General features: G+C 40.9%; 1 protein-coding gene across 4 annotated transcripts in view; it reads left to right on the top strand.

The window, feature by feature from the left end:
* Window positions 1-6471: 6471 nt before the first annotated feature.
* The window catches only part of SPOP (speckle type BTB/POZ protein), an 83127-nt gene continuing 61638 nt past the window's right edge, over window positions 6472-27960 (top strand). For 3 of the 4 annotated variants that reach the window (XM_055576160.1, XM_055576158.1, XM_055576159.1), the window contains exon 1: window positions 6472-6731. The gene's annotated coding sequence lies outside the window, so the exon portion shown is untranslated. The remainder of the gene's footprint in view (window positions 6732-27960) is intronic. The other variant, XM_055576161.1, reaches the window with a different exon arrangement.

Here is a 27960-nt window from a genome sequence, read left to right as displayed (position 1 = left end):
AGAGGAGGCTGATGGTAAAAAAGTAAACACACAACTACAAGTTGTTGTTAGTGCTGTAAAGGAAGTAAACTTAGTACCAAGATACCAAGAAGGTCCTGACCACTGAGGCTGGTGATCAGAAAAGTTTCTCTGAGGATGTGAAAATTAAACTGAGACCTGAAATAAGAGGCAGAACCAGCTAATGCAAAGAGTTAGGGGAAAAGTGTTCAAGGCAGGGGGAACAGTAACCACAAATGCTCATGGAGGGAAAGAGCTTGATGGGTTCCAGGAACTGATGGATGGCCAGTATGGCTAAAATGAAGATGGGGGAGAAAAGCAAACAGGGCACATAGTTGAACAGGGTGAGACACTTAAAGGCAGTGATACAAAGTCTGGGTCCAATGGGAAGTTATTTAGGGTTTTTAAGCAGGGGGGCAGCATGATCTGACAAGTTTTAATTAGATTGCCCTAGTTGCAGAGTGAAGAATAGATTGAAGGACAAGCATAGAATTAAGAAGGCCAATTAGGACCCTATCACTGGGGTTAAGGCAAAAGAGGATGTTGGCTAGAACTTGAATGGGACTGAGGAGATGGAGAGAGGTGGACAGATCCAAGGCATGCTTTGAAACTAGAATTAAAGGGAATCCCTGATGGTTTACATATGAGGTATTAGAAGAGGACTCAAGGATGATGCTCAATCTTTGGCCTGAATGAGTGAAAAGAGAGCCAGATTGGCTTGGCTTGGACTGCCCAGCCCCCTTTGCTGCTCCCCTCTTCCTTGCAAACCCTGAGGCAAATCTTCAGAAACCCAGAGCTTGAGAAGCAAGCTGTTTAGAAACCACTGGGCTGGAGACTCTCAGTGTGGTCCCTTCTAGTTTTGAAATTTTAAAATTCTAAACTGAAAACTCTTTGTGACTAGGGACAATATTTCTATTCTTTTGACTTCTCCTGTAGTTACCTTGGTAGAGCTCTGTACCTGGGGAGCATTCAGTAAGTGCTAGTTGACTGTTCATTTGGGCACAGACCTTCCATAATTGAATTTTAGATTAAATTCCCCCTTTAAAATAGGATTCTGATGTAGAATAAACTTTCAATTGAAATCAATTCACCTTGATAAAGTAGAGCCATGGCAAGGATAATCTAAAATTACAAAATTAGAAGTAACTTCTATTTGAGTGGAGACAGAGAAAAAATTGTTTTTGCTAAACAAATTATCTAGATTTAGGTAAATGTTATTTTAGGGCAAATAACATCAGGTAATGGATCAAGCCCATTCAGAATAGAACCAAGAAACCACTGAAAATAATTCATAACACTGAATATAACCTATATTTTATTAATATATTCTTTGTTGAAAACAAATATTGACGCTTCAAAACTTATTTTGAAAGAATGACTAGGTAATTCTTAAAACCATTTTAAAGATGAAGGAGGGCTTTTCATGGTGGTCCAGTGATTAAGACTCCATGCTCCTAATGAAGGGGCCATGGATTAGAACCTTGGTCAGGGATAAGATCCTTACATGCCACATGGCCAATAATAAATAAATAAAGCTGAACAAGATGGAGATGGAGCTGTGTGGCCAGTCCAGGACAAAAATCAAAGACAGGCTGGACTGAAACTTGCCATTTCCTCTCCTCTCTTTCCCACTGCATCTGCTCTGCTTGCTTCTCCACTGTCAAACATCATCTTTCCTAACCATTTCTCCAGGTTAAAAACTCAGAACTTCAATATCTATACGCTCATTGATCAAATCCTCGGATAAATATACCATTTCAAGTCTTTTGTTTTATAAAAGAGGGAAGTAAAGTAACAGAATGTCTTTTATATGCCAAGCATTTCTGAACAAACATGGCATTCAATGCTGCTTATTGCCCTATGATGAATGCCCATTTCACAGATGAGGTGGCAGGGTTGGTGGTCCAGCATCTGACTCTCTTCCTGCTTGGGATGAGTACCCTGCTGTGGACAGCATCAATGAAAAGGAGTGCTGAAGGTGACACCATGGATATTATGGCAGCGACACCTTTTTCATTTCCCACCCGTGACCCCCAACACCACCACCACCAAGGTGGTCAGGGCCTGGGATGTGGTCTAGGATTAGTCAACCCAGGTGCCACTGCCTGGGCTCTGGGTTTGTAGCACACAGATGGAAAGAATGTTAGATGTCCTTTGCAACAGCAGCAGCAGGGGCAAATGTGTCTGGTGGTGGCACTCTGGCAGCGCTCAGTGGTTGGACCTCCTGACCATAACGTCCTGCTAAAGAAGATTTTGTTCTTCCTCTACTAGTCCTTGGTTTCTGCTGAATTTCCGGTTCTTCCACTCCTGACAATTCTGGGAGCCAGAGAGATGTCTTCAGTAAATTCCAGCTGGGGCTGATGTAGCCAGCATTCGGGCAGTTCTTGCAACAAGAAACCTGACTGTCTCTGAGGAAACAGACTCCAAGGAGCTTGTCAGGGGCCCCACCTAGCAAGTGTCAGTGTTCTGGCCGAGAAGCCCATACTGCTTCCTTCGTTCCATGCTTTCTGAACGAATCTAAAGAAGGGCATAGCGGAAACGAGCAAGGATGGCATGCCAATTAGAGTGAGGCTTGAAGACCAGCGGGCATGTGAACACTTACCCCGGATCCACATTCAGTCACACATCCAAAAATAAGTGGGGTCTATCCTAGTCTGTGTATAGTGATTGTGATATGTTCAAATATGATTTCAGATAATTCTCACAACAACATGGTGTGGTGGACATTATTTTCTCCATTGCTCATATGGAAAAACTGAGACTCAATGAGGTTTGTCCAAGTTTATATTTAGTCAGCGTAAGTGCTGGGTTTGAACTTGAGTCTCCAGGCGAAGCGCCTGGAGCTCATTCATTAAGCCACAGCTGTTGCACTAGGAAATTTAATCAATAAATATTTTGTCGCTGTCAATTTTCTATTAACCCCATCGCAGCCCTAGCACGACCTAATCAGTGTGTTCTTGTTGATATGCTTCCTTGAGCGTAGTCTTACACCGGTATCTCAGGGGGTGTCATCTGCCTCTTTAGACAGGACTACGCTGGTAACCCACTCCAGTCTTCTTGCTTGGAAAATTCCATGGACAGACAAGCCTGGTTCATGGGGTCACCAAGAGTCAGACACAACTGAGGGACTGAGCACACACACATGCTGCTGCTAAGGATCGTCCTTCCTACATTTCCTTCTCCTACACCTCTACTCATCTGTGCATTCTTGCCTGCTTCTACCTCCCCTACCCCTTCAAGAGAAACCATGCCTTTGCTTATTGGACTGTAGAATGGAACTGAAGGTCCTCGTAGGCAGAATAAATACCAGACATCTAGGGGTCTTTGGGACAGATTCCTTGCCCAGACCTGGCTCATGATGGCCAAAGAACGCTATGTCATTTGAGTTTTGGATTAAGAAAACGAGTTCTGCATGTTTCCTACCATCACAAAGAGCAGTGAATTGAATTGGTGCCACTGTAAGCTTGATTGTTGTGGCATAGATAAAAGCCTCATTAAGTCCCTCATGAGGAAGAGAATTTTATTTTGAGGATAGAGGAATGGGGCAGGGGGTTTCTTGCTTGTGGTTACAACAACAAAACAGTCAATGGAGGAAATAATTAAATAACTGCACTCCCCCCGCCCCAACCAATCCTCGTCAAGAGACTGGGTGAGTTTTTAATTAGTGCTGCATTTTCAATAAATCCATATCTGTACGTGGTGCTGATTCTTTCCTGGATAAGGAAAGATAATAATGAGAATCCTATTTTTCAGTCCCACACTAAAGGGATGCCTAGTATATTTAATCATGCTGTAGAAATCCTGGCAGCTTTCTCTGAGCCCAGCCTCTGCTCTAATTACATTTCTAGATTTTAGTAAATTGAAAGGGAAAATGTAGGAACAAAATAATTAAAACCGAAGAGGAAGTGCATATTAAAAAGGAGAAGCTGTTTAAAATTCTTCCACATAGTGCTTCCAAGGACATCTACAGTCATTTAATCAGATCCACACCAAATCAAAGCCCTTTGTACAGAGGCTGGTGAGATCACGTCTCAGGTGGGCGGTATGGTCCACACAGAAGAATGAGCGCCTTATCACACCAGGCTACAGATGGGCATAGACTTTTACGTCCGTCCAGATCTCTAGAGATTCAGGGCCAGCTGGGACAAGCTGCTGGTGCAGACTCACCAGCTCTGAGGAGTCACTTCGCAGGTCCCAGGCAGAATCTCACTAAACTGTAATGATCAGCCCCAATTGTGAGGTAGCTAAAGTATGTTGACCATGCCTCCAGTTCTCTCGTTCTGCACCCCTTCCCCACCTCCATGCTTCTCCCTCCAAGAAGCGAAAGTGAAAAGAAGTGAAAGCGTTAGTCACTCAGTTGTGTCCGACTCTTTGCAACCCCATGGACTGTAGCTCATCAGGCTCTTCTGTCCATGGGATTCTCCAGGCCAGAATACTGGAGTGGGTTGCTATTTCCTTCTCTAGGGGATCTTCCTGACCCAGGGATTGAACCCAGGTCTCCTGCATTGCAGGCAGATTTGTTACCCTCTGAGCACCCCTTCCCCACTTCCATACTTCTCCATCCAAAGAGTGGTACACTTTTTCTTTCTTCCCTGCCATCCTGTGAAATCTGAAGTCAAGAGAACAGTAAATTAACAGCTTCAGTGACACTAGGAATTGATTCTTTGTAACTGGTTACTGGGTTGCCTGTGGGGCACTCTACATTTATTCAAGGACCAAAACCCTTGATGCCTTCAGATAATGGAATGAAATGTTTGTTGATTATGATGAGTGAGTGAAATCTAGTTGGAAAGTTTCAAGCATCAGCCTAATAGGTGACAAAAGTACTTCTTGTTTTAAGTGGTGCAGGAATAGTAACCACATCATTGTTGAATTTAGGATCTCCATTTAAAATAAAATTATTTTGGCTGTGCTGGGTCTTTGTTGCTTTGTGTGGGCTTTCTCTAGCTGCAGTGAGCAGGGGCTACTCTTTGTTGTGGTGTGCAGGCTTCTCATTGTGGTAGCTTTCTCTTGTTGTGGAGCACAAGGCTTTAGGAGCACAGGCTTCGGCAGCTGTGGCGCACAGCCTCAGTTGATCCCAGGCACGCAGAATCTTCCTGGACCGGGGATTGAACCCACATGTCCTGCATTGGCAGGTGGCTTCCTATCCATACACCACCAGGGAAGTCTAGGATCTCCATTTCTTGATCATTTTGGCTAAAACATGGGTTGAGGAAGCTTTAGGACTGTTTTGTCTGTCATTCCAAGGGTATTTTGTAGGGTCTGTTTGTGTATTTGAAAGTGGACAACAGTCTGGCACTGTCACAGCTTCCCATGTGGTTTGGCTCATGTGCTTTCCAGCTGTCCCTGCTGAACAGACTCACCAGCCAAGGGGCCCCAGGACACATGTGGCAGGACATAGTGAGCACTGTGTCCTGGAGACAGTCCCACAGAAGCAGAGCTTCCAGAAGCTTCCAGTTTTCACAAGGCAGGGTTCATACTTTGTTACCCCATGACCCACACAGGTTTATCTGGTTGCTTTTTTGGATAAGATGCTTCCTCACACGTTTGTGTGTGTGTGTGTGTGTGTGTGTGTGTGTGTCTACATAATGATACAATCTCAGTATGGAAAAGAGACAATGCCTGCTCCAGATTATTTGGCTGGATTCAGTAAGAATAAAATTTTTAAAGTTTAAGCTTAGGCAAGAATTGTAGCAATAATAAATCAAATATTCCATCACTGGTGAAGGTAACTTCTTTCTCCCAGGGCCCAGATGCTCTGAGACCTTTTTTTTTTTTTTTTAAGGTTTTTTTTAACTGCACTATGCAGCATTCAGGCAGAATCTTAGTTCCCTGACCAGGGATCAAACCAGTGCCCCCTGCAGCGGAAACACAGAGTGTTTCTTAACTGCTGGACTGCCAGGGAAATCCCTGAGATATATTTCTTTTACTCAACTCAGCAATCAATGATAGTCCTTAGGAGACAGGATGTGAGACCAACTGGGGACCCAGGTGTCCAAGAAAATAAACTGTTTGTGAATCAGCTTGCTATCAGTTAAGCCACCTACATGCCCACCTTACCGCAAAGGAATGCGCCTTTTTGTTTCCGAAAGCTCAACTTTTTAAGTTACTTAAAAGTCTCTAACATCATCAAAAAGTTCAAAATATTTTACTGACACAGAACTGGTTAGAAAAATGAGGTAATATATGTAAACGTCTTTAGTTATCCACAAGCTGCTAACGAATATAAGGTGCTGTTGTTAAATGCCTTTATTGTTACGCTCACCCGACTCCCAATCTTGGTGAGCCGCTGTTTCGTCCTCGCACCTCCGCGCAGACTGCCGCGCCCTACACGCGACCCTCTGCGAGTTCCCGCCTCTTTTTTCTCAAGCCCCTCCTTCCCTTCAAATCTTCGGGCCCTGGCGACACAAGGGACGCATGCGCAGTAGGCAAGGTAGGCGGAGTCTTGAGGCAGAGGGAGGAGGAGCTGGAGAACCTAAAAAGGGGAGGGGAGCGGAGTAGAGGAGGCGGAGGCCGCGCGGGGTGGGGCCCCGGCGGGTACGCGCTCGCTGCGTCGACGTGCTGACGCCATGACGCCCGGGCCGGTGTGTTTCGGTGTGTGTGTGTGTGTGAGTGTGCGCGCTCCTTGTGTGTGTGTATTTGTGTATCGGCGGTCTCGCAGGTCCCGGATGTTGCGGACAGTATGAGGCGAGCGCAGGGGGACGGGGACCAGCAGCTGTCGCCGCCGCTCTCAGGTGAGTGGGGGGAGGAGAGTCGAGGGAAAGGGTTGTCCTGTCTGAGTGGGGGGGGGGTGTCTCCCTTAAGAGGTGACTGACCCCCCACTCTCCCCCCCCCACCACCCCGCGCCGCACATAGACTCTTTTCTGTCCCATTTCCCACATCCCGGATTACATGGCCCGCGAATGCCAGCAGTCGTGCCTTCTCCTAATCCCAAGCATTCAGGAGACACAAACGCGCCCCCTGCCTTCGGCCCCCCCATTATTTTCCCAGTCCCATCCCCCTTGCCAAATAGTGAGCTGTCGCCTGCGGCGAGATGGGTGACTGCGCATGCTCGAGTGTGAACGAGCTAGGGGTGCTTGGTCGCTGCCCTCGGGGCGCATGCGCATCGCTGTGTTGCAGGGACCTGCGGGATAAAGAGCCACTTGACCGCGCGCCCGCCTTCATCCTAGGCAGTGGGCTAGCTAGACTTGGTGCCAGATAGTGGGCCTGTTGCTTCTCTCCAAAAGGGAGGGTTTAAATTATTTGAGGGAATTTATGACAAAGCACCTTTCGCGTCTTGTGTTGTCATAGGGATTCCCAGGCTCCAAACGCCTCCGAGAGCAAGCATTCCCTACGCTGACCCTTCTTTGGAAACTGCCATTGGAACTTATAGTTCTAGTATTCCTTTTCTTTCCTCGGATTCTTCCATCGTCATGTTGTATCGCTAATGCAAACCTCCTCTAAATTTAGGAGTAGGTGGCAATTGTTCTGGCAAGGGATTTTGGTAGCCTTTCTAAGGAGGACTAGGGCCATAAAAAAGAAAGTAAGGGGGGTTTCCTTTTAGTAAAATTACTTATTATTCTCACAGACCCAGATGAAGTAAAGAGTATAAGGCTTAGAGTAGTAACTGTACATCAAGACATCTATGTACTCTGATCTCTAGCCCTCCTCGGTGTGACCTATTTGCCTCTTTTTTGGTAAAAGATCTTCTTTAGTGCTTTCGTTTTTAGCTGTGCATTATTGATGTTTTGAATAGCACATGAAAAAAGCAATCTGAAACTACTGGTGAGCGATAACTTAGCCAGTGGAAGTTTTAAGTAACAAGAATGGTGTTTCTTTCACATTTGCAAATAACAAAGAGCAATTTTTAAAAAGAACTTTAAGGTGCAGTAATATCTCAGTGATCTAGAACCTGTGTTTTTCAGTTGGCAGATTATACATGGTCCCTTGATTTGCTCCTATGTTGCCATTCTTGAATACTCGCTGCCATCAGAACAGGGTGAAGAGATGATAAACTCTTACAAGCAAAAGGTTTGCTGAATAGCATTGAAATGAATAGTTAAATTGTTGGCGGGGGTGGTGGTGTACATTTTCTGTGTTCTTTTAGTTGTCTTTGCCAACCTTGCTTCCTGTCTGGATAACTTAGGAATGGGACATATTATTCATTTCAGTTCAGTTCAGTTGCTCAGCTGTATCCAACTCTTTGCGACCCCATGAACTGCAGCATGCCAGGCCTCGCTGTCCATCACCAACTCCCGGAGTTCACTCAAACTCATGTCCATTGAGTCGGACATATTATTAGGAAGCCTTATTTTCTCTTTTCTTTCCTTTGTGTTCTTTCTTTGATACTCATCTCTCAAGGCTTTTTTGGGGAGAAGGGGCTATCATTCTTAACTCTAGGGCCTTAAGTTCTTGGGCTTTAAAGTATATATATATATTTTACTTCCTCATTTTACTGTGGCCTTGGCATGGTTCAGCTGTCTTTTGTGCTGTTTTCTGTTGTAATGGTTACAGCTGGAGCCAAACAATGACGTAGGAAGCACAAGAATTTGGGGGGCATATATCTTCTTGTCAGAGAAGGCAATGGCACCCCACTCCAGTACTCTTGCCTGGAAAATCCCATGGATAGAGGAGCCTGGTAGGCTGCAGTCCACGGGGTCGCTAAGAGTCGGACACAACAGAGCGACTTCGCTTTCACTTTTCAATTTCATGCATTGGAGAAGGAAATGGCAACCCACTCCAGTGTTCTTGCCTGGAGAATCCCAGGGACAGGGGAGCCTGGTAGGCTACCATCTATGGGGTCACACAGAGTCAGACACGACTGAAGTGACTTAGCATTTATCTTCTTGTATCCTTTGAAAGAGCTGGACATTCATCTTTTTTCTTGTGTGAAGACTGAAGTATAAGTTATTGTGACCACCTCATGCTTAGGCTGGGGGTGGTTGATGTCCATTTCATACTTTGGGACTTATCCTTTTAGAGCTCTTCATAGCTGTTAGTTTAGTGCTTGGAGATGTTCAATGTTGCCTGTGTCCAGACTTCTGTCAGGTAGTTTGGTAAAATCTTTTTTATTTCTTTAATTTTTAAAAAATTTTGGCCATGCATGCAGCATGCAGGGTCTTAGTTCCCTGAGCAGGGATTGAACCCAGGCCACCTGCAGTGGAAGCACAGCCTTAACCACTGGACCACCAGGGAAGTCCCCTAGTCTGGTAAAATTTTGAAGTAAAATGGAGGTAAATAAATGTCCTTTTTTCTTCTCAGTAGACTTCTGTCATATAGGGTGCTTTCTTTTTATCTGGTTGAATTTACTGAAGTCTCATAAAAAAGTTGTATGGTGTGAAGACATGAAATGCTTTTAGGTTAAGATAAGTATTAATTAAATAATTCAGATGGGTGCAGTGTGTTCAGTCACTCAGTTCTGTCTAACTCTTTGCGGCCCCATAAACTGTAGCTCCTCTGTCCTTGGAATTTTCCAGGTAAGAACACTGGAGCATGTTGCAGTTTCCTACTCCAGGGGATCTTCCTGACCCAGGGATTGAACCAGCATCTGTTATGTCTTCTGCGTTGGCAGATGAATTCTTTACACTAGCGCCACCTGCTGCTGCTGCTAAGTCGCTTCAGTCGTGTCCGACTCTGCGCGACCCCATAGACGGCAGCCCGCTAGGCTCCTCTGTCCCTGGGATTCTCCAGGCAAGAATACTGGAGTGGGTTGCCATGGAAAGCCTTAAATTGGTGTAGAGCCTTGTTTAAAAAAATAACTCTTTAAAATGGATAACACATGTACACACATACGATACAAAAATCAGAAACTACATAGAGTATGTCCTCCTTTCATCCTTCTAGATACCTCCCTTGAAGGAAATTGTTTCCTGTATCTTGTTTACCTTGCATAGATAAGGCTTTTACATGCATATACAACTATATATTCTTTGGTGTTTTTGTTTTTATTTGTTGTTTATACAAATGGTAAGATTCTATGCCTACTATTCTGCACTTTGCTTTTTTCACTTAGTATATCTTGGCTGTCATTTCATACAGTACATAGAGTACCTCTTCCTTTTTTTTTTTTAACCTCTTCTGTTTTGAAAGCTGGCAGATATTCCTCTGTATAGATGTGCCATTATCCAGCCAGCGTTGATTGGATAGTTAGGTTGTTTCCAGTGCTACAATTAATTCCTCATGTGTCCTTTTTATGTACATCGATGTCTGTTGGATTAATTCCAGGTGGAAAGCTATATGGATTTTTAATGTTGTTAAATATTGCTAAATTGCTTTTCATAAAAGTTGTATTAATTTATATTCCTGCCAGCAGTGTGAGTCTGGCTCTTTCCTCACCAGCACTGTACTATCTGATTTTTTAAGTCTTCCTGCAGGAGACTTCCCTGGCAGTCCAATGTGGAAAATCCATGCTTCCAGTAAGTGGGCATGGGTTTGATCCCTGGTCAGGGAACTAAGATCCTGCATGCCTCACAATTCAGCCAAAAAAAAACAAAACAGTAACAAAAACAATAAAACTTTGTGTACTCTTTTGTGTGAGATTTTAAAGTTCATTATGTAGCTTGTTAAGCTTCATTATCCCCAGGAGTTGTGGATAAATATTGTCACTGTTTTGCAGACCAGGGGTAGTGGTGAAAGATATTGTTGGACTGAAGAATAATCTCATGAGAATAAAGTCATATGCCTGGATAACATGGCTTTTTAAAAGCAATGCTAGAAAAAAAAAAAAAAAAGCAATGCTAGGAAGACATGTACAACTTGTATTCTAGTTTCTCCCTATAACTCTTGCTGATTGTTTCTCTATGGGAAATTCTGTAACCCCATAAGTGATGTTTGATGATCTCCCTTTGAGAGCTGTGACTCAAGATTGTTTATGCAAGTGAACTGCTACTCTGTTGAGAAATTAAAAGACTAACTCAGTTATTTGAGATCCTTTTCTGAGTGCCTGCACAGAATATTGCTGCTAGTACTCTGAAAGATAGTTGCAGAATGTGTGCTTCACTATGAATTGTGAGCAAATAGAGGAGAATTCATTTGGGAGGCCTTCCTGGAGGAAAGGAAGTGCATTTTGAGCTGTCTAGGTAAAAAATTGTAAACATACAGAAAAATGGAAAGAATAGTACAGTTGTCATCTTTATACCAATTACTCCCTAGATTCCAGCAGTTTTCCATGTTTTACTGTATTTGTTTTATCTGTGTATGTGCATGTGTGCATACTCAGGCACTTTGGTTGTGCCTGACTCTTTGTGGCCCTACGTACTGTAGCCCACCACACTTCTCTGTCCATGGGATTCTCCAGGCAAGAATAATGGAGTGGGTTGCTGTGCCCTCCTTCCGGGGATCTTCCCAACTCAGGGATTGAACCTGGGTCTCCTGCATTGCAGGCAGATTCTTTACTGCTGAGCCACCGGGGGAGCCACTTTATATGTGCATATGTGTTTATATATAATATATAAATCTTTACATTGTAGACGTCATGACATTTTAATACTTTAAATACATTAGTGCATCTTTTTAAAACAGACATTGTTTTAGTTCATCGATCTTACAGTACATTGTCACAGCGGAGGCGATTAACAACACTTTCCCAGTACCATCTAATATCTAGTTCCTGTTCAGGTTTTCCCAGTTGTCTCCAACACAACACTTGTTAGCTATTGGTATTTTTTCTCCAAAAATGTTTCCTTAGTCTCTTTTTAAATCTAAAACACTTCATTTAGGATCGATGCAGTCTTTGCTTTTGAAGAGACCAGGCCATTTGTCTTGTATAATATATCACTTCTAGAGTTTTCTGAGAAACTGGAGATTCCTCTCAGTTTCATGTAATTTGTTCCTTTATCCCTGTATTTCCTTACAAACTGGCAGTGAAGTCTTGCTTAGATTCAGTTAAACATTTTTGGTAATAATACTTCATAGGTGATGCTCTGTACCTCATGTCACATCACAATAAGAGAAACATCATGTCATAATGTCTGACTGTTAATGGTGATGGATTTGTTTGTTCAAGATGATAAATACCAGATCTCTCCATTGTAAAGACTTTGTAATTAGCAGGTAGAGTAGTGACACTTTGACACAATACTCTTATGCTTCTTCAGCAGCCTTTATCACCTACTGATAACAATCTTTGCCTGAATCAACTATTTCTTTGGCTATTACAAAATGGTAATTTTCTAATTCTAACATTCCTTTTATATTGATTAGCCTTCCATCATCTGTAAAGATATCTCTCATCAGTTAGGAATAGATTATAATTTCTTCCCAAAAGTTCAGATAAATTCTTAATTTACTCAGAATCCTTTAGCAATTTTCTGAGTAAGAAGTTGGTATACCTCTAATGATAGGAAATGAATTTTCTTTTTTTTTTTTTTTGCTCTGTTTTGGTATCTTTATAAACTCATGGATTTTAATTTTCTCTGTGTTTTACCAATAATTACAGACTTTTTTTTTGGATGCTCAAAATGTCCCATGTTTGACCTTTGGGAGCCTTTTACACTTGGTGTATAAGCTTCTAGTAGAGGAAGCCACTGAATCACTTTCCTTTTTCTTGTCTCAGATGTCCCCTCACCTTACCTCTGTATGCTTATATATCTATATTACACTTCCTTCCATTTTAATAAACTGTGTTGTTAATCTCCGTATGGAGCTTCTGGCCCCAAATTCTAACAATTAAAGGTGTCTTTCTTTTAACACAGTGCACCTAGTGTTTGATTCATTTCTGTGTCACTGGCATTGTTGGATTCTGAATCTTAGACCTCACAGCTTTCTTATCTTGAGTACTGTTTGTGAAAAACAGCTAGTATCTCTCAAGAGAGCATTGCTTCCCAACCCCACATCACTAATATAAGGTTAGCTATAGAAGAGACTGGATTTCCCTGTCGGCTCAGACAGTAAAAGAATCCACCTGCAATGCCGGGAGACCCGGGTTCGATCCCTGGGTTAGGAAGATCCCCTGGAGGAGGGCATGGCTATCCACTCCAGTATTCTTGCCTGGAGAATTCCCATGGACAGAGGTGCCTGGCGGGCTACAGTCCATAGGGTGGCAAAGGGTCAGACATGACTAAGTGACTAAGCACAGCACAGCATAGAAGAGACTGTGGAATTTCTTTTCTCATGAGCAAACTTGCTTTTTTTTTGAGATGAAAGGTATACAAGATGAAATTTATAAACTGATAATTTGTATGTAATATTTTCGAGATGTGGGGTTTTGAGCATTATATACCTTTGTGTGTACATGTGTAAGTGTCTTTGTCTTTCCTCCCTTTTCCTTATTTACACACATTTCTCCAACACAGTTGGAGTGTTATGTAAGATTATGCTGTAATAACATATATTTTTTATTATCACTAGATTTCATCATGGAAAAAGTGACAAATTGTTCATAATTAAGGAAAATTTTCAGATAGGCCATGAGCTCTAATATCTAGCTGTCTTAACACAGGGTCTGGAACAGTACTAAATCCTGTGGATTTCTGTTGTGTGCTGTGGACTCAGAAATGTTGATGCATCCTCAGTGTTTCCTGAAAACCCATCACACTAATAAAAGTTAATACAAGGGAAAGATACAGTGGAGCTATATTCTAAACCTGTTTAGGGTCTAAACTAATTCCTCAGTCAGTCAGTTCAGTCACTCAGTCGTGTCCAATTCTTTGCGACCCCATGGACTGCAGCACGCCAGGCCTCTCCCTGTCCATCACCAACTTCCGGAGTTTACTCAAACTCATGTGCATAGAGTCGGTGATGCCATCCCACCATCTCATCCTCTGTCGTCCCCTTCTCCTCATGCCTTCAATCTTTCCCAGCATCAGGGTCTTTTCCAGTGATTCGGTTCTTCACATCGGGTGGCCAAAGTATTGGAGTTTCAGCTTCAGCATCAGTCCTTCCAGTGAATATTCAGGACTGATTTCCTTTAGGATGGACTGGTTGGATCTCCTTGCAGTCCAAGGAACTCTCAAGAGTCTTCTCCACACCACAGTTCAAAAGCATCAATTCTTCGGTGCTCAGCTTTCTTTATAATCCAACTCTCACATCCATACTTGACTACTGGAAAAACCATAGCTTTGACTAGACAGACCTTTGTTGGCAAAGTAACGTTTCTGCTTTTTAATTTGCAGTCTAGGTTGGTCATAACTTTTCTTCCAGGGAGCAAGCATCTTTTAATTTCATGGCTGCAGTCACCATCTGTGGTGATTTTGGAGCCCCCCAAAATAAAGTTTTCACTGTCACTGTTTGCCCTATTTCCCCATCTATTTGCCATGAAGTAATGGGACCCGATGCCATGATCTTAGTTTTCTGAATGTTGAGCTTTAAGCCAACTTTTTCACTCTCTTCTTTCACTTTCATCAAGAGGCCCTTTAGTTCTTCTTCACTTTCTGCCATAAGGGTGGTGTCATCTGCATATCTGAGGTTATTGATATTTCTCCCAGCAATCTTGATTCCAGCTTGTGCTTCATCCAGCCCAGCATTTCTCATGATGTACTCTGCATTTAAGTTAAATAAACAGGGTGACAATATACAGCCTTGACATAGTCCTTTCCCTATTTGAAACCCGTCTGTTGTTCTGTGGCCGGTTCTAACTGTTGCTTCCTGACCCGCATACAGGTTTCTCAAGAGGCAGGTCAGGTGGTCTGGTATGCCCATCTCTTGAAGAATTTTCCACAGTTTATTGTGATCCACACAGTCAAAGGCTTTGGCATAGTCAATAAAGCAGAAGTAGATATTTTTCTGGAACCCTCTTGCTTTTTCACTGATGCAACAGATGTTGGCAATTTGATCTCTGGTTCCTCTGCCTTTTCTAAATCCAGCCTGAACATCTGGAAGTTCACGGTTCACGTATTGCTGAAGCCTGGCTTGGAGAATTTTGAGCATTACTTTACTAGCGTATGAGATGAGTGCAATTGTGCAGTAGTTTGAGCATTCTTTGGCATTGCCTTTCTTTGGGATTGGAATGAAACTGACCTTTTCCAGTCCTGTGACCACTGCTGAGTTTTCCAAATTTTCTGGCATAATGAGTGCAGCACTTTCACAGCATCCTCTTTCAGGATTTGAAATAGCTCAACTGGAATTCCATCACCTCCACTAGCTTTGTTCGTAGTGATGTTTCCTAAGACCCACTTGACTTTGCATTCCAGAATGTCTGGCTTCTAGGTTGGTGATCACACCATCGTGATTATCTGGGTCATGAAGATCTTCTTTGTATAGTTCTGTGTATTCTTGCCATCTCTTCTTAATATCTTCTGCTTCTTTTAGGTTCATACCATTTCTGTCCTTTATTGTTCCCATCTTTGCATGAAATGTTCCTGCCTTAGCAGAAAATGATTTATAAGACTCTTAACCATTTAGTGATATTTTGAGTAACTTATGGATTTCAGGTTACTCAAAGCCTGACAATAACAGTATTCTGATATTTATCTGAAATTCAGTTTTCTTTTTGCCATCTTGTCATATTTACTTTCAGATTTTATAAGCTTATTCTCAACCTGGTTTCATAACAGTACTGGCTCCTTATTAAATTTTGGTTGTGTATTCAGGGAAGCACACCTGTTTCTTGTGTTTGTTTTCAGTTATGGTGAATCATTCCAGTAGCTTCCTTTACTTTTGTTTTTGACAAGCTCCTGTTATAGTAAAAAACGATTTTGAAGCTTAGCCTCTAGGAAACACTTGGCCCTTCATTCTTGCAACTATGGTCATGTTTTAATAGAATTGGCAGGAGTTGTACAGTTGCTGTGTGTGGCAAAGTTGGTCATGCAGCTTTGGGAATGCTGGATGCAGACCTCGAAATGGGAGTTATACAGTTGGACAGTGACCCTTACTTGACCGTGAAGACCTTTATTCTTTTTTTTTTTAACAATTCAAAAAATTAAATTTTTTTTTTTTACTGTGCCATATGGCATATGGGATCTTAGTTCCCCAACCAGGGATAGACCTGCACCCCTTATAGTGGAATCATGAAGTCTTAACCACTGGACCACCAGGGCAGTTCCCAAAGACCTTTATTCTTTAGTGTTGCTTTCTAAGAAGCTGTTGGCGTAAATCTTTGGGCTGAGGCACCAGCTATATCAAAGAAGAGCTTGCAGTAGTTCTCTGAAGGCCTCTAATTCCTCCTAGCAATCTGTTTATTTGTAAGGAAAAAGAGATATATGTGTAATCATTCACTGTGATTTGAGGTCTACACAGTCCTTTTCTTGGTATTTAAAACAGGTACTACTTTCAGTTTCTATGATTTTGACTACTTTAGATACTTCATATGAGTGGAATCATGTAGTACTTGTCCTTTTATATCTGGCTTATTTCACTTAGCATGATATCCATGAGGTTCATCCATGCTGTCAGAATTTCCCTCCTTTTGAAGACTGCATAATACTCCCTTGTTTGTATATAATTACATTTTGTTTATCCATTCATCCACCAGTGGATACTTGGGTTGCCACTACCTTTTGCTCTTGTGAATAATGCTGCTCTGAACATAGGTGGACAAATATCTCTTTGAGACTCTGGTTTCAATTCTTTTGGGTTTATACCCAGAAGTGGAATTGCTGAATCATATGTTAATTCTATTTTTACATTTTTTGAGGAACCGCCACACAGTTTAATGTAGTGGCTGCACCGTCTTACATTCTTACCAGCAGTGTACAAGGGTTCCAGTTTTTCTAAGTCTTTGGCAGTACTTGTTATCCTATGCTTTTTTTAAAAAAATAGTAGCCATCCTAATGGGTATGTTTTAATGTGTTTTTTAGCCTTACCTTTTTTTGAAACTAAGTTTAAACTTTAAAGATTTTTTTTTTCTTTTATGGTGTACATTTTTTGTGAGGTAATAGTTATATACTGTGTTTTCTTCTACAAGTTTTAAAGTTACACTTTTCACATTTAGGTTTTTAATCCATCTAGAATTTATTTTGATGCTTGGTGTTACATAGAGATCTAATTTTTTTCATTAGGAAAACCCAAAATAGGGTTAATTTTCTTTCCATAAAGATCACCTGGTAAGCCACCACCGTGTGTTGAATATTGATGTTTGCCCACTGCAACTTTATGATAACATTTCAGTTCAGTTTAGTTCAGTCACGTCTGACTCTTTGCAGCTCCGTGGACTGCAGCATGCCAGGCTTTCCTGTCCATCACCATCACTCCTGGAGCTTGCTCAGACATTGAGTCCGTGGTGGCATCCTACCATCTCATCCTCTGTCATCTCCTTCTCCTGCCTTCAGTCTTTCCCAGCATCTGGGTCTTTTCCAATGAGTCAGTTCTGAAGCTCAGTCCTTCCAATGAATATTCAGGACTGATTTCCTTTAGGATTGACTGGTTTGATCTCCTTGCAGTCCAAGGGACTCTCAAGAGTTCTCCAACACCACAGTTCAAAAGCATCAATTCTTCGGCGCTCAGCTTTTTTTATAGTCCAACTCTCACATCCATACATAACTGCTGAGAAAACCATAGCTTTGACTAGACTTACCTTTGTCGGCACAATAATGTCTGCTTTTTAATATGCTGTCTAGGTTGGTCATAGCTTTTCTTCCAAGAAGCAAGTGTCTTTTAATATCGTGGCTGCAGTCACCATCTGCAGTGATTTTGGAGCCCAAGAAAATCAAGTCTGTCTCTGTTTCCATTGTTTCCCTATCTATTTACCATGAAGTGATGGGATCTGATGCCATGATCTTAGTGATGCCATGAAGTGATGGGACCGGATGCCAGGATACCACTTAACGTGTTTCCAAATATATGAGGGTTTGTGTTTGTGTTCTCTGTATTCTGCACCATTGGTCTGTTTGCATATTTTGTGCTGATACTACACTGTCTTAATTGTCATAGCTTTATAATAGTTGTTCTGTCTGGTAGGGCAAGTCTCACTACCTTGTTCTTTTTCGGTTCATCAGCCTCTGTGACAAACCCTGTCAGATTGGTGTGGTTTAATGACACCATGCTGCTGCTAAGCTGCTGCTAAGTCACTTCAGTCGTGTCCGACTCTGTGTGACCCCATAGACGGCAGCCCACCAGGCTTCCCCGTCCCTGGGATTCTCCAGGCAAGAATACTGGAGTGGGTTGCCATTTCCTTCTCCAATGCGTGAAAGTGAAAAGTGAAAGGGAAGTCACTCAGTCGTGTCCAACGTTCAGCGACTCCATGGACTGCAGCCTACCAGGCTCCTCCATCCATGGGATTTTCCAGGCAAGAGTACTGGAGTGGGGTGCCATTGCCTTCTCCAAATGACACCATAGGCTGTCTAAATTATATTGACATGATATATAAGGGCCTTCTCCAAGAGAAAGAAAATTATCAAGCCTATTTTATATAACAGCTGGTTATTAAGTTTGTCTCTTAGTCTGAATGAACCAATAATTTCCATTCAGTTTTTAATTTTGTTGGAGTGATATTTACTTTTATATAGGAATATTGTCTTCAAATGGAGGGGAGCCTTGTTATAATTTGTTGTCTCATGTAAGGACCCAAATTAAATGGTTTTTGTAATGACATTGAGGTTCTGTGGTATTAAGACTCGCTTGATCATAAGGAAAATAAGCCTATTTAAAATAGCTCATATAAAAGATTTATCAAAAGGAAATAGCTGTTATAGAATCCAAGGAAAAGCTGACCAGAGCTTCAGAAAGGGCTGGCACTGAAACAGTTCAGGTATTTTAAGCAGTTAGACTTAATAGATTCTAGTGTACCACCACATACAGACCTTAAGATCCATGAAGCTTAATTCAGATTCCCGAGCAATATTTGATTTTGTCAGTCTAAGGCTTGACTTCCCCCAGACCAGATATCTGCCTCAGGTTCAACTCTGGTTGAGGATACACAAAGCAATTTTGAGGGTGGCTGGAATCAGAGGCAAGTTCTCTTAAGCAGTGGTTCTCAAAACTTTTCGGTGTCAGACTCTTTACACTCTTAAAAATTGAGTTTTGAGTTTTTCCTTGTGTAGTTTATATCTATTCATAGTTACTAAATTAGAAATTAAACGTAAAGCATTTAAAAATATCAACTACTTTAAATATATTAACACAAATAATATATTTTTATGAAAAATAACTAAAAAGTTAGAAGTGGCACTTTTGGATTTTGTGAATCTCTTAACTATCCAGCTTAATAGAAGACAGCTAAACTATCATGTCTGCTTCTGTATTTAACCTGATGTGATAGATTGTTTTGATTGAAATATATGAAGAAAATATGTCCAAAGTACTTGTAGTTGGAAAAGGGAGGAGCATTTTCAGACAGCTGTGCATATTCTCTGATACTACACCAAAACTTGATAATCAGTAGTTTCTTCATAAGTTACGTTGCAGTATGGAATCTGAAATCATGTTGTATATTAAAATTCATTGGTCTTTCTTGTACTTTAAATAGATCTTTAACTGATACTTGATTTTATGATATCATACATTGGTTGTTTGGAAATGCTGGTTCATTGAGTTAAACATCTTCCAAATGACACATTTCATAATATGATACCAAAAAAACCACATTAGCTAATATCATTCTCCTTCTTATCAGAAAAAATTTTAAGTATTGGGAATCTATGCAGCTACAATATTTCCAAGATTTTAATTTTTGATTAAAAGCTTTGATTTTGCCATTAGTTACAAATACTGTCAGTTGCATTTGTATCTTGTATTTGTATTTGTATCTTGAAGTGACAGAATCAATTCATTTTCAAGAAAACATCTGCTAAATATTCATGTCTGAATAACCACAGTTTGCCCTTTGTTCCAAGTAAAAGTAGTATTCCATGAAAAAAGCATTTAGGTTAGCTCACAAATCAAGAGTCACAAGAGGTTTTCCTGGAGACTGCCAATGTACTTGAGTATCCTATAGAAGTGCTATCTACACACTTCCCATTTCATCATGCAGAATATTTAAAAGACCCATACAAGGGCTCAGACTTAATAAAATTAATACTGTTTCTTCAGGAATATTTTCAAGTGAAATTGACTTTTTAAGAAGAATAGTCCCTGATGGTAAAAGACACGCATGACTCTAGTACAGTTTGATGCCGTTACCTTTCTTTATACTAAGGCACTGATTTTGTATACCAGTGCAAATGCCAACACAATGAAAAAGGCAAAAATTTCTTAATACTGTGAAAATAGTTTCAACAAACTCACTGAAAGGGACTTTCAGGGATTTATGAACTACACTTTGGGAACCACAGTGGGTAGGGTAACAAAGGTCTATTATTTGAGGTACAGCAAGTGTTTCATGGTAGAATTTTACTGGATTGCTAATACTGTTACTTAACAATATTTAATGTGATGGAGAAATGAAGGGATACTTTAGTTCAGTTCAGTCGCTCAGTTGTATCCGACTCTGCAGCCCCATGGATTGCAACACGCCAGGCCTCCCTGTCCATCACCAACTCCCGGAGTTTGCTCACTCATGTCCATTGAGTCGGTGATGCCATCCAACCATCTCATCCTCTGTCGTCCCCTTCTCCTCCTACATTCAATCTTTCCCAGCATCAGGGTCTTTGCAAATGAGTCAGTTCTTCACATCAGGTGGCCAAAGCATTGGAGTTTCAGCTTCAGCATCAGTCCTTCCAGTGAATACTCAGGACTGATTTCCTTTAGGATGGACTGGTTGGATCTCCTTGCAGTCCAAGGGACTCTCAAGAGTCTTCTCCACACCACAGTTCAAAAGGATTGATTCTTCGGTGCTCAGCTTTCTTTATAGTCCAACTCTCACATCCACACATGACTACTGGAAAAACCATAGCCTTGACTAGATGGACCTTTGTTGCAAAGTAATGGGATACTTGAAGGATTCTAAAAAGTTTCAGATTTTTTGTTGAACAGAAATAGTTTCCTAGTAATTATTGTTTTCAAACAGCAGAATTTAAGGCATTCAGATTTTCAGCTAGTCCTTCAAACATGTCATAATTGTAGGGTAACCAATTTTAATATGGCTTATGGAGTTTCCCTTGTGGCTCAGCTGGTGAGGAATCCACCTGCAATTCGGGAGACCTGGGTTCTATCCCTGGGTTGGGAAGATCCCCTGGAGAAGGGAAAGGCTACCCACTCCAGTATTCTGGCCTGGGGAATTCCATGGACTACAGCCCATGGGGTGGCAGAGAGTAAGACACAACTGAGTGACTTTCACTTTCAGTTTTTCACTATGGGAGTTTAGTCACATAGTAGCACGTGTAGCTTAACACTTTTTTTCAAGCAGTTGAATACATTAAAAAATCTGAGCTGCCAAATCTGGTGCTCTGTGACAACCTAGAGTGGTAGGGTGGGATGGGAGGGAAGTTTAAGAGGGAGGGGGCATCCATATACCCTGTTGCTGATTCATGTTGATATATGACAGAAACCAACACAATATTGTAAAGCAATGATCCTTCAATTAAAAATAAATAAATTTAAATAAAAATTTAAAAAAAATTCTGAGCTGCAAAAATTGCTTTTGGGAAGATCTTGCCTTTCCAGAAAAGGCATAGAAGGGAAGGTTAAGGCTGGGAATCTGTTATTGCAGCTTTAAATCTTTTGGTCATTTAAGAGTCTTGTGAAAGAAAACACCCTTCCCCCCAAATTAAAATATGTTTTATGACAGACAGGACTGGTGGTGTTAACTGACTTCAACAGATACCTATTGAGTGACTATAAACAAAAGGTTTGGTAAAAGGTATGTTCTGAAAGGAGTGGGGAATTAAACCAGTATTATATATTCTGTTGTGGTATTATATAAAGTACTGTATAAAGTCGTTCAAGTTTTTCTGTAAGATGTTATGGAAAAACCCGAATGACCTTTTAGGCCAACCCAGTATTTTGGTGTTTAGAAAAGAAAGAGGGACTTCCCTGGCTGTCCAGTGGTTAAGACTTAGTGTTTCCACTACAGGGGGCACTGATTTGATCCATGGCCAGGAAATTACGGTCCCCCATGCTGTGTGGTGCAGCCAAAAAAACAAAAGGAAGCCACCATTCAGTTGGGAAAGTTAGGGTGGAAAGACTGTCTTTGTAAAGGGTGCATTTGAACTGGGCTTTGAAGGGTAGGTATTTTAAAGGCAGGAATTTTGATAGGCAGAAATAAAAAGTTAGTTCAGGTAGAAGGAATGTCAAGAGCAAAAATGTGGAGGTGGGGAAATGCATTGTTAGTATAGGGTGTGTACTGGAAACAATGAGCAGTGTAGTGTAGCTGAAGAAAAAGACACATGGGAAAATAGGAGATAAGAAAGGAAAGTCAGTTGGCTCAGAATATGGGAGGTCTTCCCTGGTGGCTCAGAAGGTAAAGCATCTGCCTACAATGCGGGAGACCTGGGTTCAATCCCTGGGGTGGTAAGATCTCCTGGAGAAGGAAATGGCAACCCACTCCAGTATTCTTGCCTGGAAAATCCCATGGATGGAGAAGCCTGGCAGGCTACAGTCCATGGGGTCGCAAAGAGTCGGATACGACTGAGCGACTTTCGCTTTTTACCAAGACCAGGCAGTTAGGGTTTAATGTGGTAAGTGATGAAGAGACTTTGAAATTTTTTGAAAAAATAATATGATCAGAGTGTGCTTTCAGAAAATTTATTTGGCCTCAATCATTTATTAGTTCATTCATCAAAAAAATTTTAAATAGTTGCTCTGTGCCACTTAAGCATGAGAAATGCTGTATATAATGGTGAACCAAACAGAAAATCCATATTTGAGAATTTCCACTCTAGGAAAGGAACTTCAATAAATAAAATATAATTACAAATTACTGTAAATATTATGAAGGAAGGGAGTGAATTACCATGGGGGTAAATGGGGAAATTAAGTTTAATTGAGGAATCTGGGAAGGCCTTGCTGAGGAGTTAAATTTTTAATCGAGTACTTGCCTTGTGCAAGATGATGTTCTAGGTGCTGGGGATATAGTGAAGGAACAAAACAGATAAAAATCTCTGCTCTCATGAAGTGCATATTCAGGCAGTAAACAAGATAAATAAAATATATGGTTATGTTAGAAGGTGGTAGGTCCCAAGGAGAAAAATAAAGATGGAGAAAGAGATACTGAGCGTTTGGGTGGAGTTGGGTATTGCAAGTTTAGATAGAACGGCCAGGGAATGTCTCATTAAATCACTACAAAGGTAATATTTGAGTAATATCTGTAGAAATAGAAAGTGGAGGAGTAAACCAGAAACTCCAGGCAGGGGGAGTAGCAAGGGCAAAAGCCAGGAGGAATATATGTGTCCAACATGTGCAAGAAACAAGTAGGGAGGCCAGGGTGGCTGGAGTTAGGTGAACAAGGGAGAAAGTGGTAGAAATAAGCTTGGAGAGGTTAGTAGGAGTCTGGGACCTGTAGTCCTTAGCCGCATGTTAGAATCACCTGGGGAGCTTTTGAAGTTCCTAAAGCCTGGGCTGCACCTTATAACACCTAAATAAGAATCTTTGCAGGTGGAACTCAGTGGCAGAAGTGATAGAGAGAAGTATTTAAGAAGTATGTCAGAGAATCTATCAAATTTTAGAGTGAATGTGGGGGTTTGGGAGAAGAAAGTGTCAAGGATGATTTCCAGGTTTCTGTCTCAAGTACATAGGTGGTTAGAGATATCACTTACTGAGATGGAAGCAGGGGATAGAAATGGGAGGAGCAGGTGAGGGTTTGGAGGGAAGATCAGAAGTCAGGATCTTCAGTTTTAGACCTGTTAAAATTTGAGATGTGAATGAGGCTGAGTATAAATATATTAAGTAGGCAGAAATGTGAGTGGAGCTTGAAGTAAAGTCAGGATTTCAGTTAATAAATTTGTATATAACCTGCTTGCTGATGGTCTTCAAAGTATCTAAATGCATCATACAGGATACATTTGATGTGGAAGGAACTGAAAGTCTGGAAAGTGGTTACTGTTCCCGCAATCTGAACAAGAAATGGTGCTGGTGTGAACTAGGATGGTGGCATTGGGACTAGAAAAGAAGGAGTAGGTTGGAGATTTGGAAACCTCTGAAGCCCCTAGGTAGTGGGGATGGACAGTAGACAAGGAATGAGAGAGCTTTGAGATGTCAAGCCTGGGTAATGGTCTGTTGTTGCCTAGTCACTAAGTTGTGTAGCCCACCAGGGTCCTCTGTCCATGGGATTTTCTAGGCAAGAATACTGGAGCAGGTTGCTGTTTCCTTCTCCAGGGGATCTTCCTGACCCAGGGATTGAACCCATGGCTCTTGCTTGGCAGACAGATTCTTTACCACTGAGCCACCTGGTAAGCCCAGTCTGTTAGCAGATATAAATAAAGTGTTTGGCTTTGCATGTATTGACATTTAAGAGAGGCTGCTTAGCAGGCAGGCAGTTTAATCTGTTGGAAGGAGCAGGTGAGCTTTGCAACATAGACCTGTGTTTTATTTACATAAAATTAGTTCACCATGGGAATGTAAAAATTTTTGAAAATACAACATCCAAAGTCTTTATCATGACCTGTCAGGCCCTCTGTGATAGGGTCCCTGTCTATTTTTTGTGACGTTTTCCTTTGTGCGCCATGTTCAAGCTGCACAGGCTTTCCTTCTGTTCCTCCAGTATGCCCAGCTAGGTCCTCCTTCAGGGCTTTCGTACTTGTTTTCTCATTGTGAGTCTTCCCTTCCTCTTGGTAAATGGAATAGAAGTTCAGAGAGAAAAATTGAGAAGTTAGCATCTGGAAATTAGAAACAATTCCAAGAGATCCTTGCTAACGTATGAGAGTGTGAATGAGGGCCTGAAATGGAATGGCTGTGGGAGCCATTGAAGTTGAAGTCCAGTCAGCAAAAGACAGCCGAGTTACCGTCTTGGTCTTCGTGTACTTCAGTATTCAAATCTGTTGATCAGAGGTGCTAAATAAGTGGATTTCCCCTCCGCCTCCTTGGTCTGATGATGGATGATAGTGGTGGTCGTTGTTGACTTGACTTGATGACTCATTGCTGTCCTGTCACCACTTACAGAGATGTCCTCTGAATAGGTGAACACTTCCTTCAGAGAAAGTTGTGGGTAATTATTTCAGAAACTTCTGGCATGAAGAAACAACATTTTAGTTATGAAAATAATTATATGTTGACTTCAATACATTGTTAGGGACTATTTTTCTTCCTAAGCTAGTGTTTTACTTCTTAAGTGATAAAGTGAAAGTGAAGTCGCTCAGTCATGTCTGACTCTTTGTGACCCCATGGACTGTAGCCTACGGGGCTCCTCCCTCCATGGGATTCTCCAGGCAAGAGTACTGGAGTGGGTTGCTGTTTCCTTCTCCAGGGGATCTTTCTGACCCAGGGATCGAACCCAGGTCTCCCGCATTCCAGGCAGAAGCTGTAACCTCTGAGCCACCAGGGAAGCCCTGAGTGATAAAGAGTTGTATGTTATTTCAAATCTACCTTCTATTTTTTTTCAGAGTGAGAAGATCTGCTTTTTTGATTATTAAATTGTGGAGAGAAAAATAGAAAAAACTTTAAATTTTTCATGTCATTAAAAATAATCTTTTAAAGTAACTACATAAAAATAGTGTTATATGGGTGCATCATATTTTATGTGGTGAATTCCCTACTAATGAACTTCTTTTTTCTCCAATTTTTGCTTATAAATTATGCTGTGATGAATCTTTTTTTTTTTTTTTTGGTGATGATGAATCTTTATACACTGATCAGATTCCTTAGGATGGACTCTTAAAGTGGAAGTGGAATTCCTGTGTTGAAGGTTATATAATATTCCATTTCCTATAATTATTCTTTTAGTATCTTTATGGTTGAAAAGATAAACAGCATTAAAGGACATTTTAGTAAAGGGGAAAAAAATCAATTTTATCTTTTTGCCAACTGTTTTTGTTTTGGTTTTTATGTGCCTATTTCAAGTTCTCGCTACACCTACCAAAAGATAATTGAGGGTAGGGAAAAACACATAGAGTTATAGTTCTGGGCATCCTATATTGATGATCAGGTAAGGGATTCTAAGTAACATTTGTTAACTGCCAAGAAAGTGACAATAAATATGATGGGAATTCAGAGTGAACAGAGGTGATTAGGAAACACTTCAAGGCAAGCTGAAGTCTGACCGGGATCCAGAAGAGTGGTATTCACATACGAGGTAGGAGAACGTTCCTAGCCTTCAGGATGGAATAACAGATTTGAGGAACACGTGTATGAGCTGAGAAATAGGCTAGAGAGTAGGTGGTTAGACTAATCGGAAAGGAGGGTTCCTGCTGTGCTGTAGTGAGAGGCTTTATGGGAGTAACGTTCTTTTCCAGAGGACTGGTTTTATTTTTGGTACATCTGAAGTTGTACAGTCGGGAACTTTAAGATAAAGCAGATAATGTGGTCCAATTTAAGCAAAATAAAGTCTCTTTTTACAAGAAATATAGGTTATTTATTTATATAAGTGAATTACTTAAGTAATGAACTTCCTGTAGATCTTAAAAGTTATTATCACACGCAAATTTTTTTGTGACTCTGTGATGATGGATATTAACTAAACTTATTGTGGTGATAATTTCACTATATATGTGTATATCAAATCATTATGTTGTGCAGCTAAAACTAACACAGTTTTACATGTTATATCAATAAAAAAGTGATACTTAAATATTCACTTTATTATATAGCTTGACAGACATGTTGCAGCTTTTGTGTAGCTCAGTTTCTTCTTTAAAATCAAAGGGTTTAAACAGGGTGATTGCTGAAGTCCTTTCTGGCACTTGAAATTGTTACATAAACTTTCAAGAATACCTTGATTTTATGAAATAAATTGACCTGCAGTTAGGTTGATACTCACTTCCACCTCCGTGGGCACAATAATGCACCTACATATCTGTGGGAGCAAAACCCATCAGTTGCACGATTGTCTCATGGCTCCCCAGGTCTAGATTCATTCACTTTTGGAAACTCAGTTGTTCTCACCTTGTATTTCTAAATGACAATTACAGATTTTCATTTGAAAGAATCGGTGGCCTAAGATTGAGCCTCAAGAGGATGCTGTGAGGTTGAGAGGAACTATTACATAATAATAGTTTTAAATGATCCTCATGTAAATTATCTATAGGAATTTATCTCATGCTGGCTTTCTTCTTTTATTCTGAATTCACTTCCATGATGTCTTTAATATATGGCCAAGCTGTGTAAATACACTTTATTATTAGTTCAGCCCATATGCAATTTTGGTTATACATCTATAGGAAAAATTACATAATACATTCCAAAGTGAAATGTTTAGGATTTCTGCTTTTTCTGTCTGTTTTGACTTACTTACACCACTTTTCACCTCCTTTAGTATAGATACTTGAAAACTTACTAGTAATTATAAAAAAAATTGTATTTAACTTTTTGGCTGCACTGGGTGTTTGTTGCTGTGCGCAGACTTTCTGTCGTTTCAAAGAGCTGGGGCTACTCTTTGTATGGGCTTCTCATTGTGGCGGAGTACAGGCTCTAGGGTACTCAGGGCTTCAGTAGTTGCTGCATATGGGCTCCAGAGCACAGGCTCAGTCATTGTGACATAGGGGCCTAGTTGCCCCACAGCATGTGGGATCTTCCTGGACCAGGAATCAAACTGATGTCCCAATGTTGCAAGCTGGATTCTTAACCACTAGACCACCAGGAAAGCCTCTGACTAGTGCTTCTTAAAGCTAAGATTTTTCTCTTTAAAGTATACAATCATGTTAAAACTCATCTGTGGTATACTTTAAGTATCTCCTGCATAGCATCACATTCTTTTTACCAAATCATTTTCGACCAGTGTTGCCTTTTAGATGGAACCAAGGTTGTAAGTTTGGCTGTCTAGCTCTTTTGACAAGCCTTATCAGGATGCTATTAACTTGGTGGGGTTTTCAGGATTTAGGATCCATTTCTTAGTTTTTCAAGTGCACTTGTTTTTTTTTGGTGCACCAAAGTTGATTGGTCTAAGAGAAAAGTGGCTAGCCAAGCTCACATTGGGCTAAGGGATAAACCAGAATGCCTTTTTTTTAATTATGTATTTAGAGTTCCAAAGTATATCAAGGAGAAATAAGAAAGCCTTCCTCAGTGATCAATGCAAAGAAATAAAGGAAGACAATAGAATGGGAAAGACTGGAGATCTCTTCAAGAAAATTAGAAATACCAAGGGAA

This window comes from Bubalus kerabau, chromosome 4, assembly GCF_029407905.1.
Source record: "Bubalus kerabau isolate K-KA32 ecotype Philippines breed swamp buffalo chromosome 4, PCC_UOA_SB_1v2, whole genome shotgun sequence".
Taxonomy (NCBI): Eukaryota; Metazoa; Chordata; class Mammalia; order Artiodactyla; family Bovidae; genus Bubalus; species Bubalus kerabau.
This window is presented reverse-complemented; position numbering and strand designations above follow the sequence as displayed.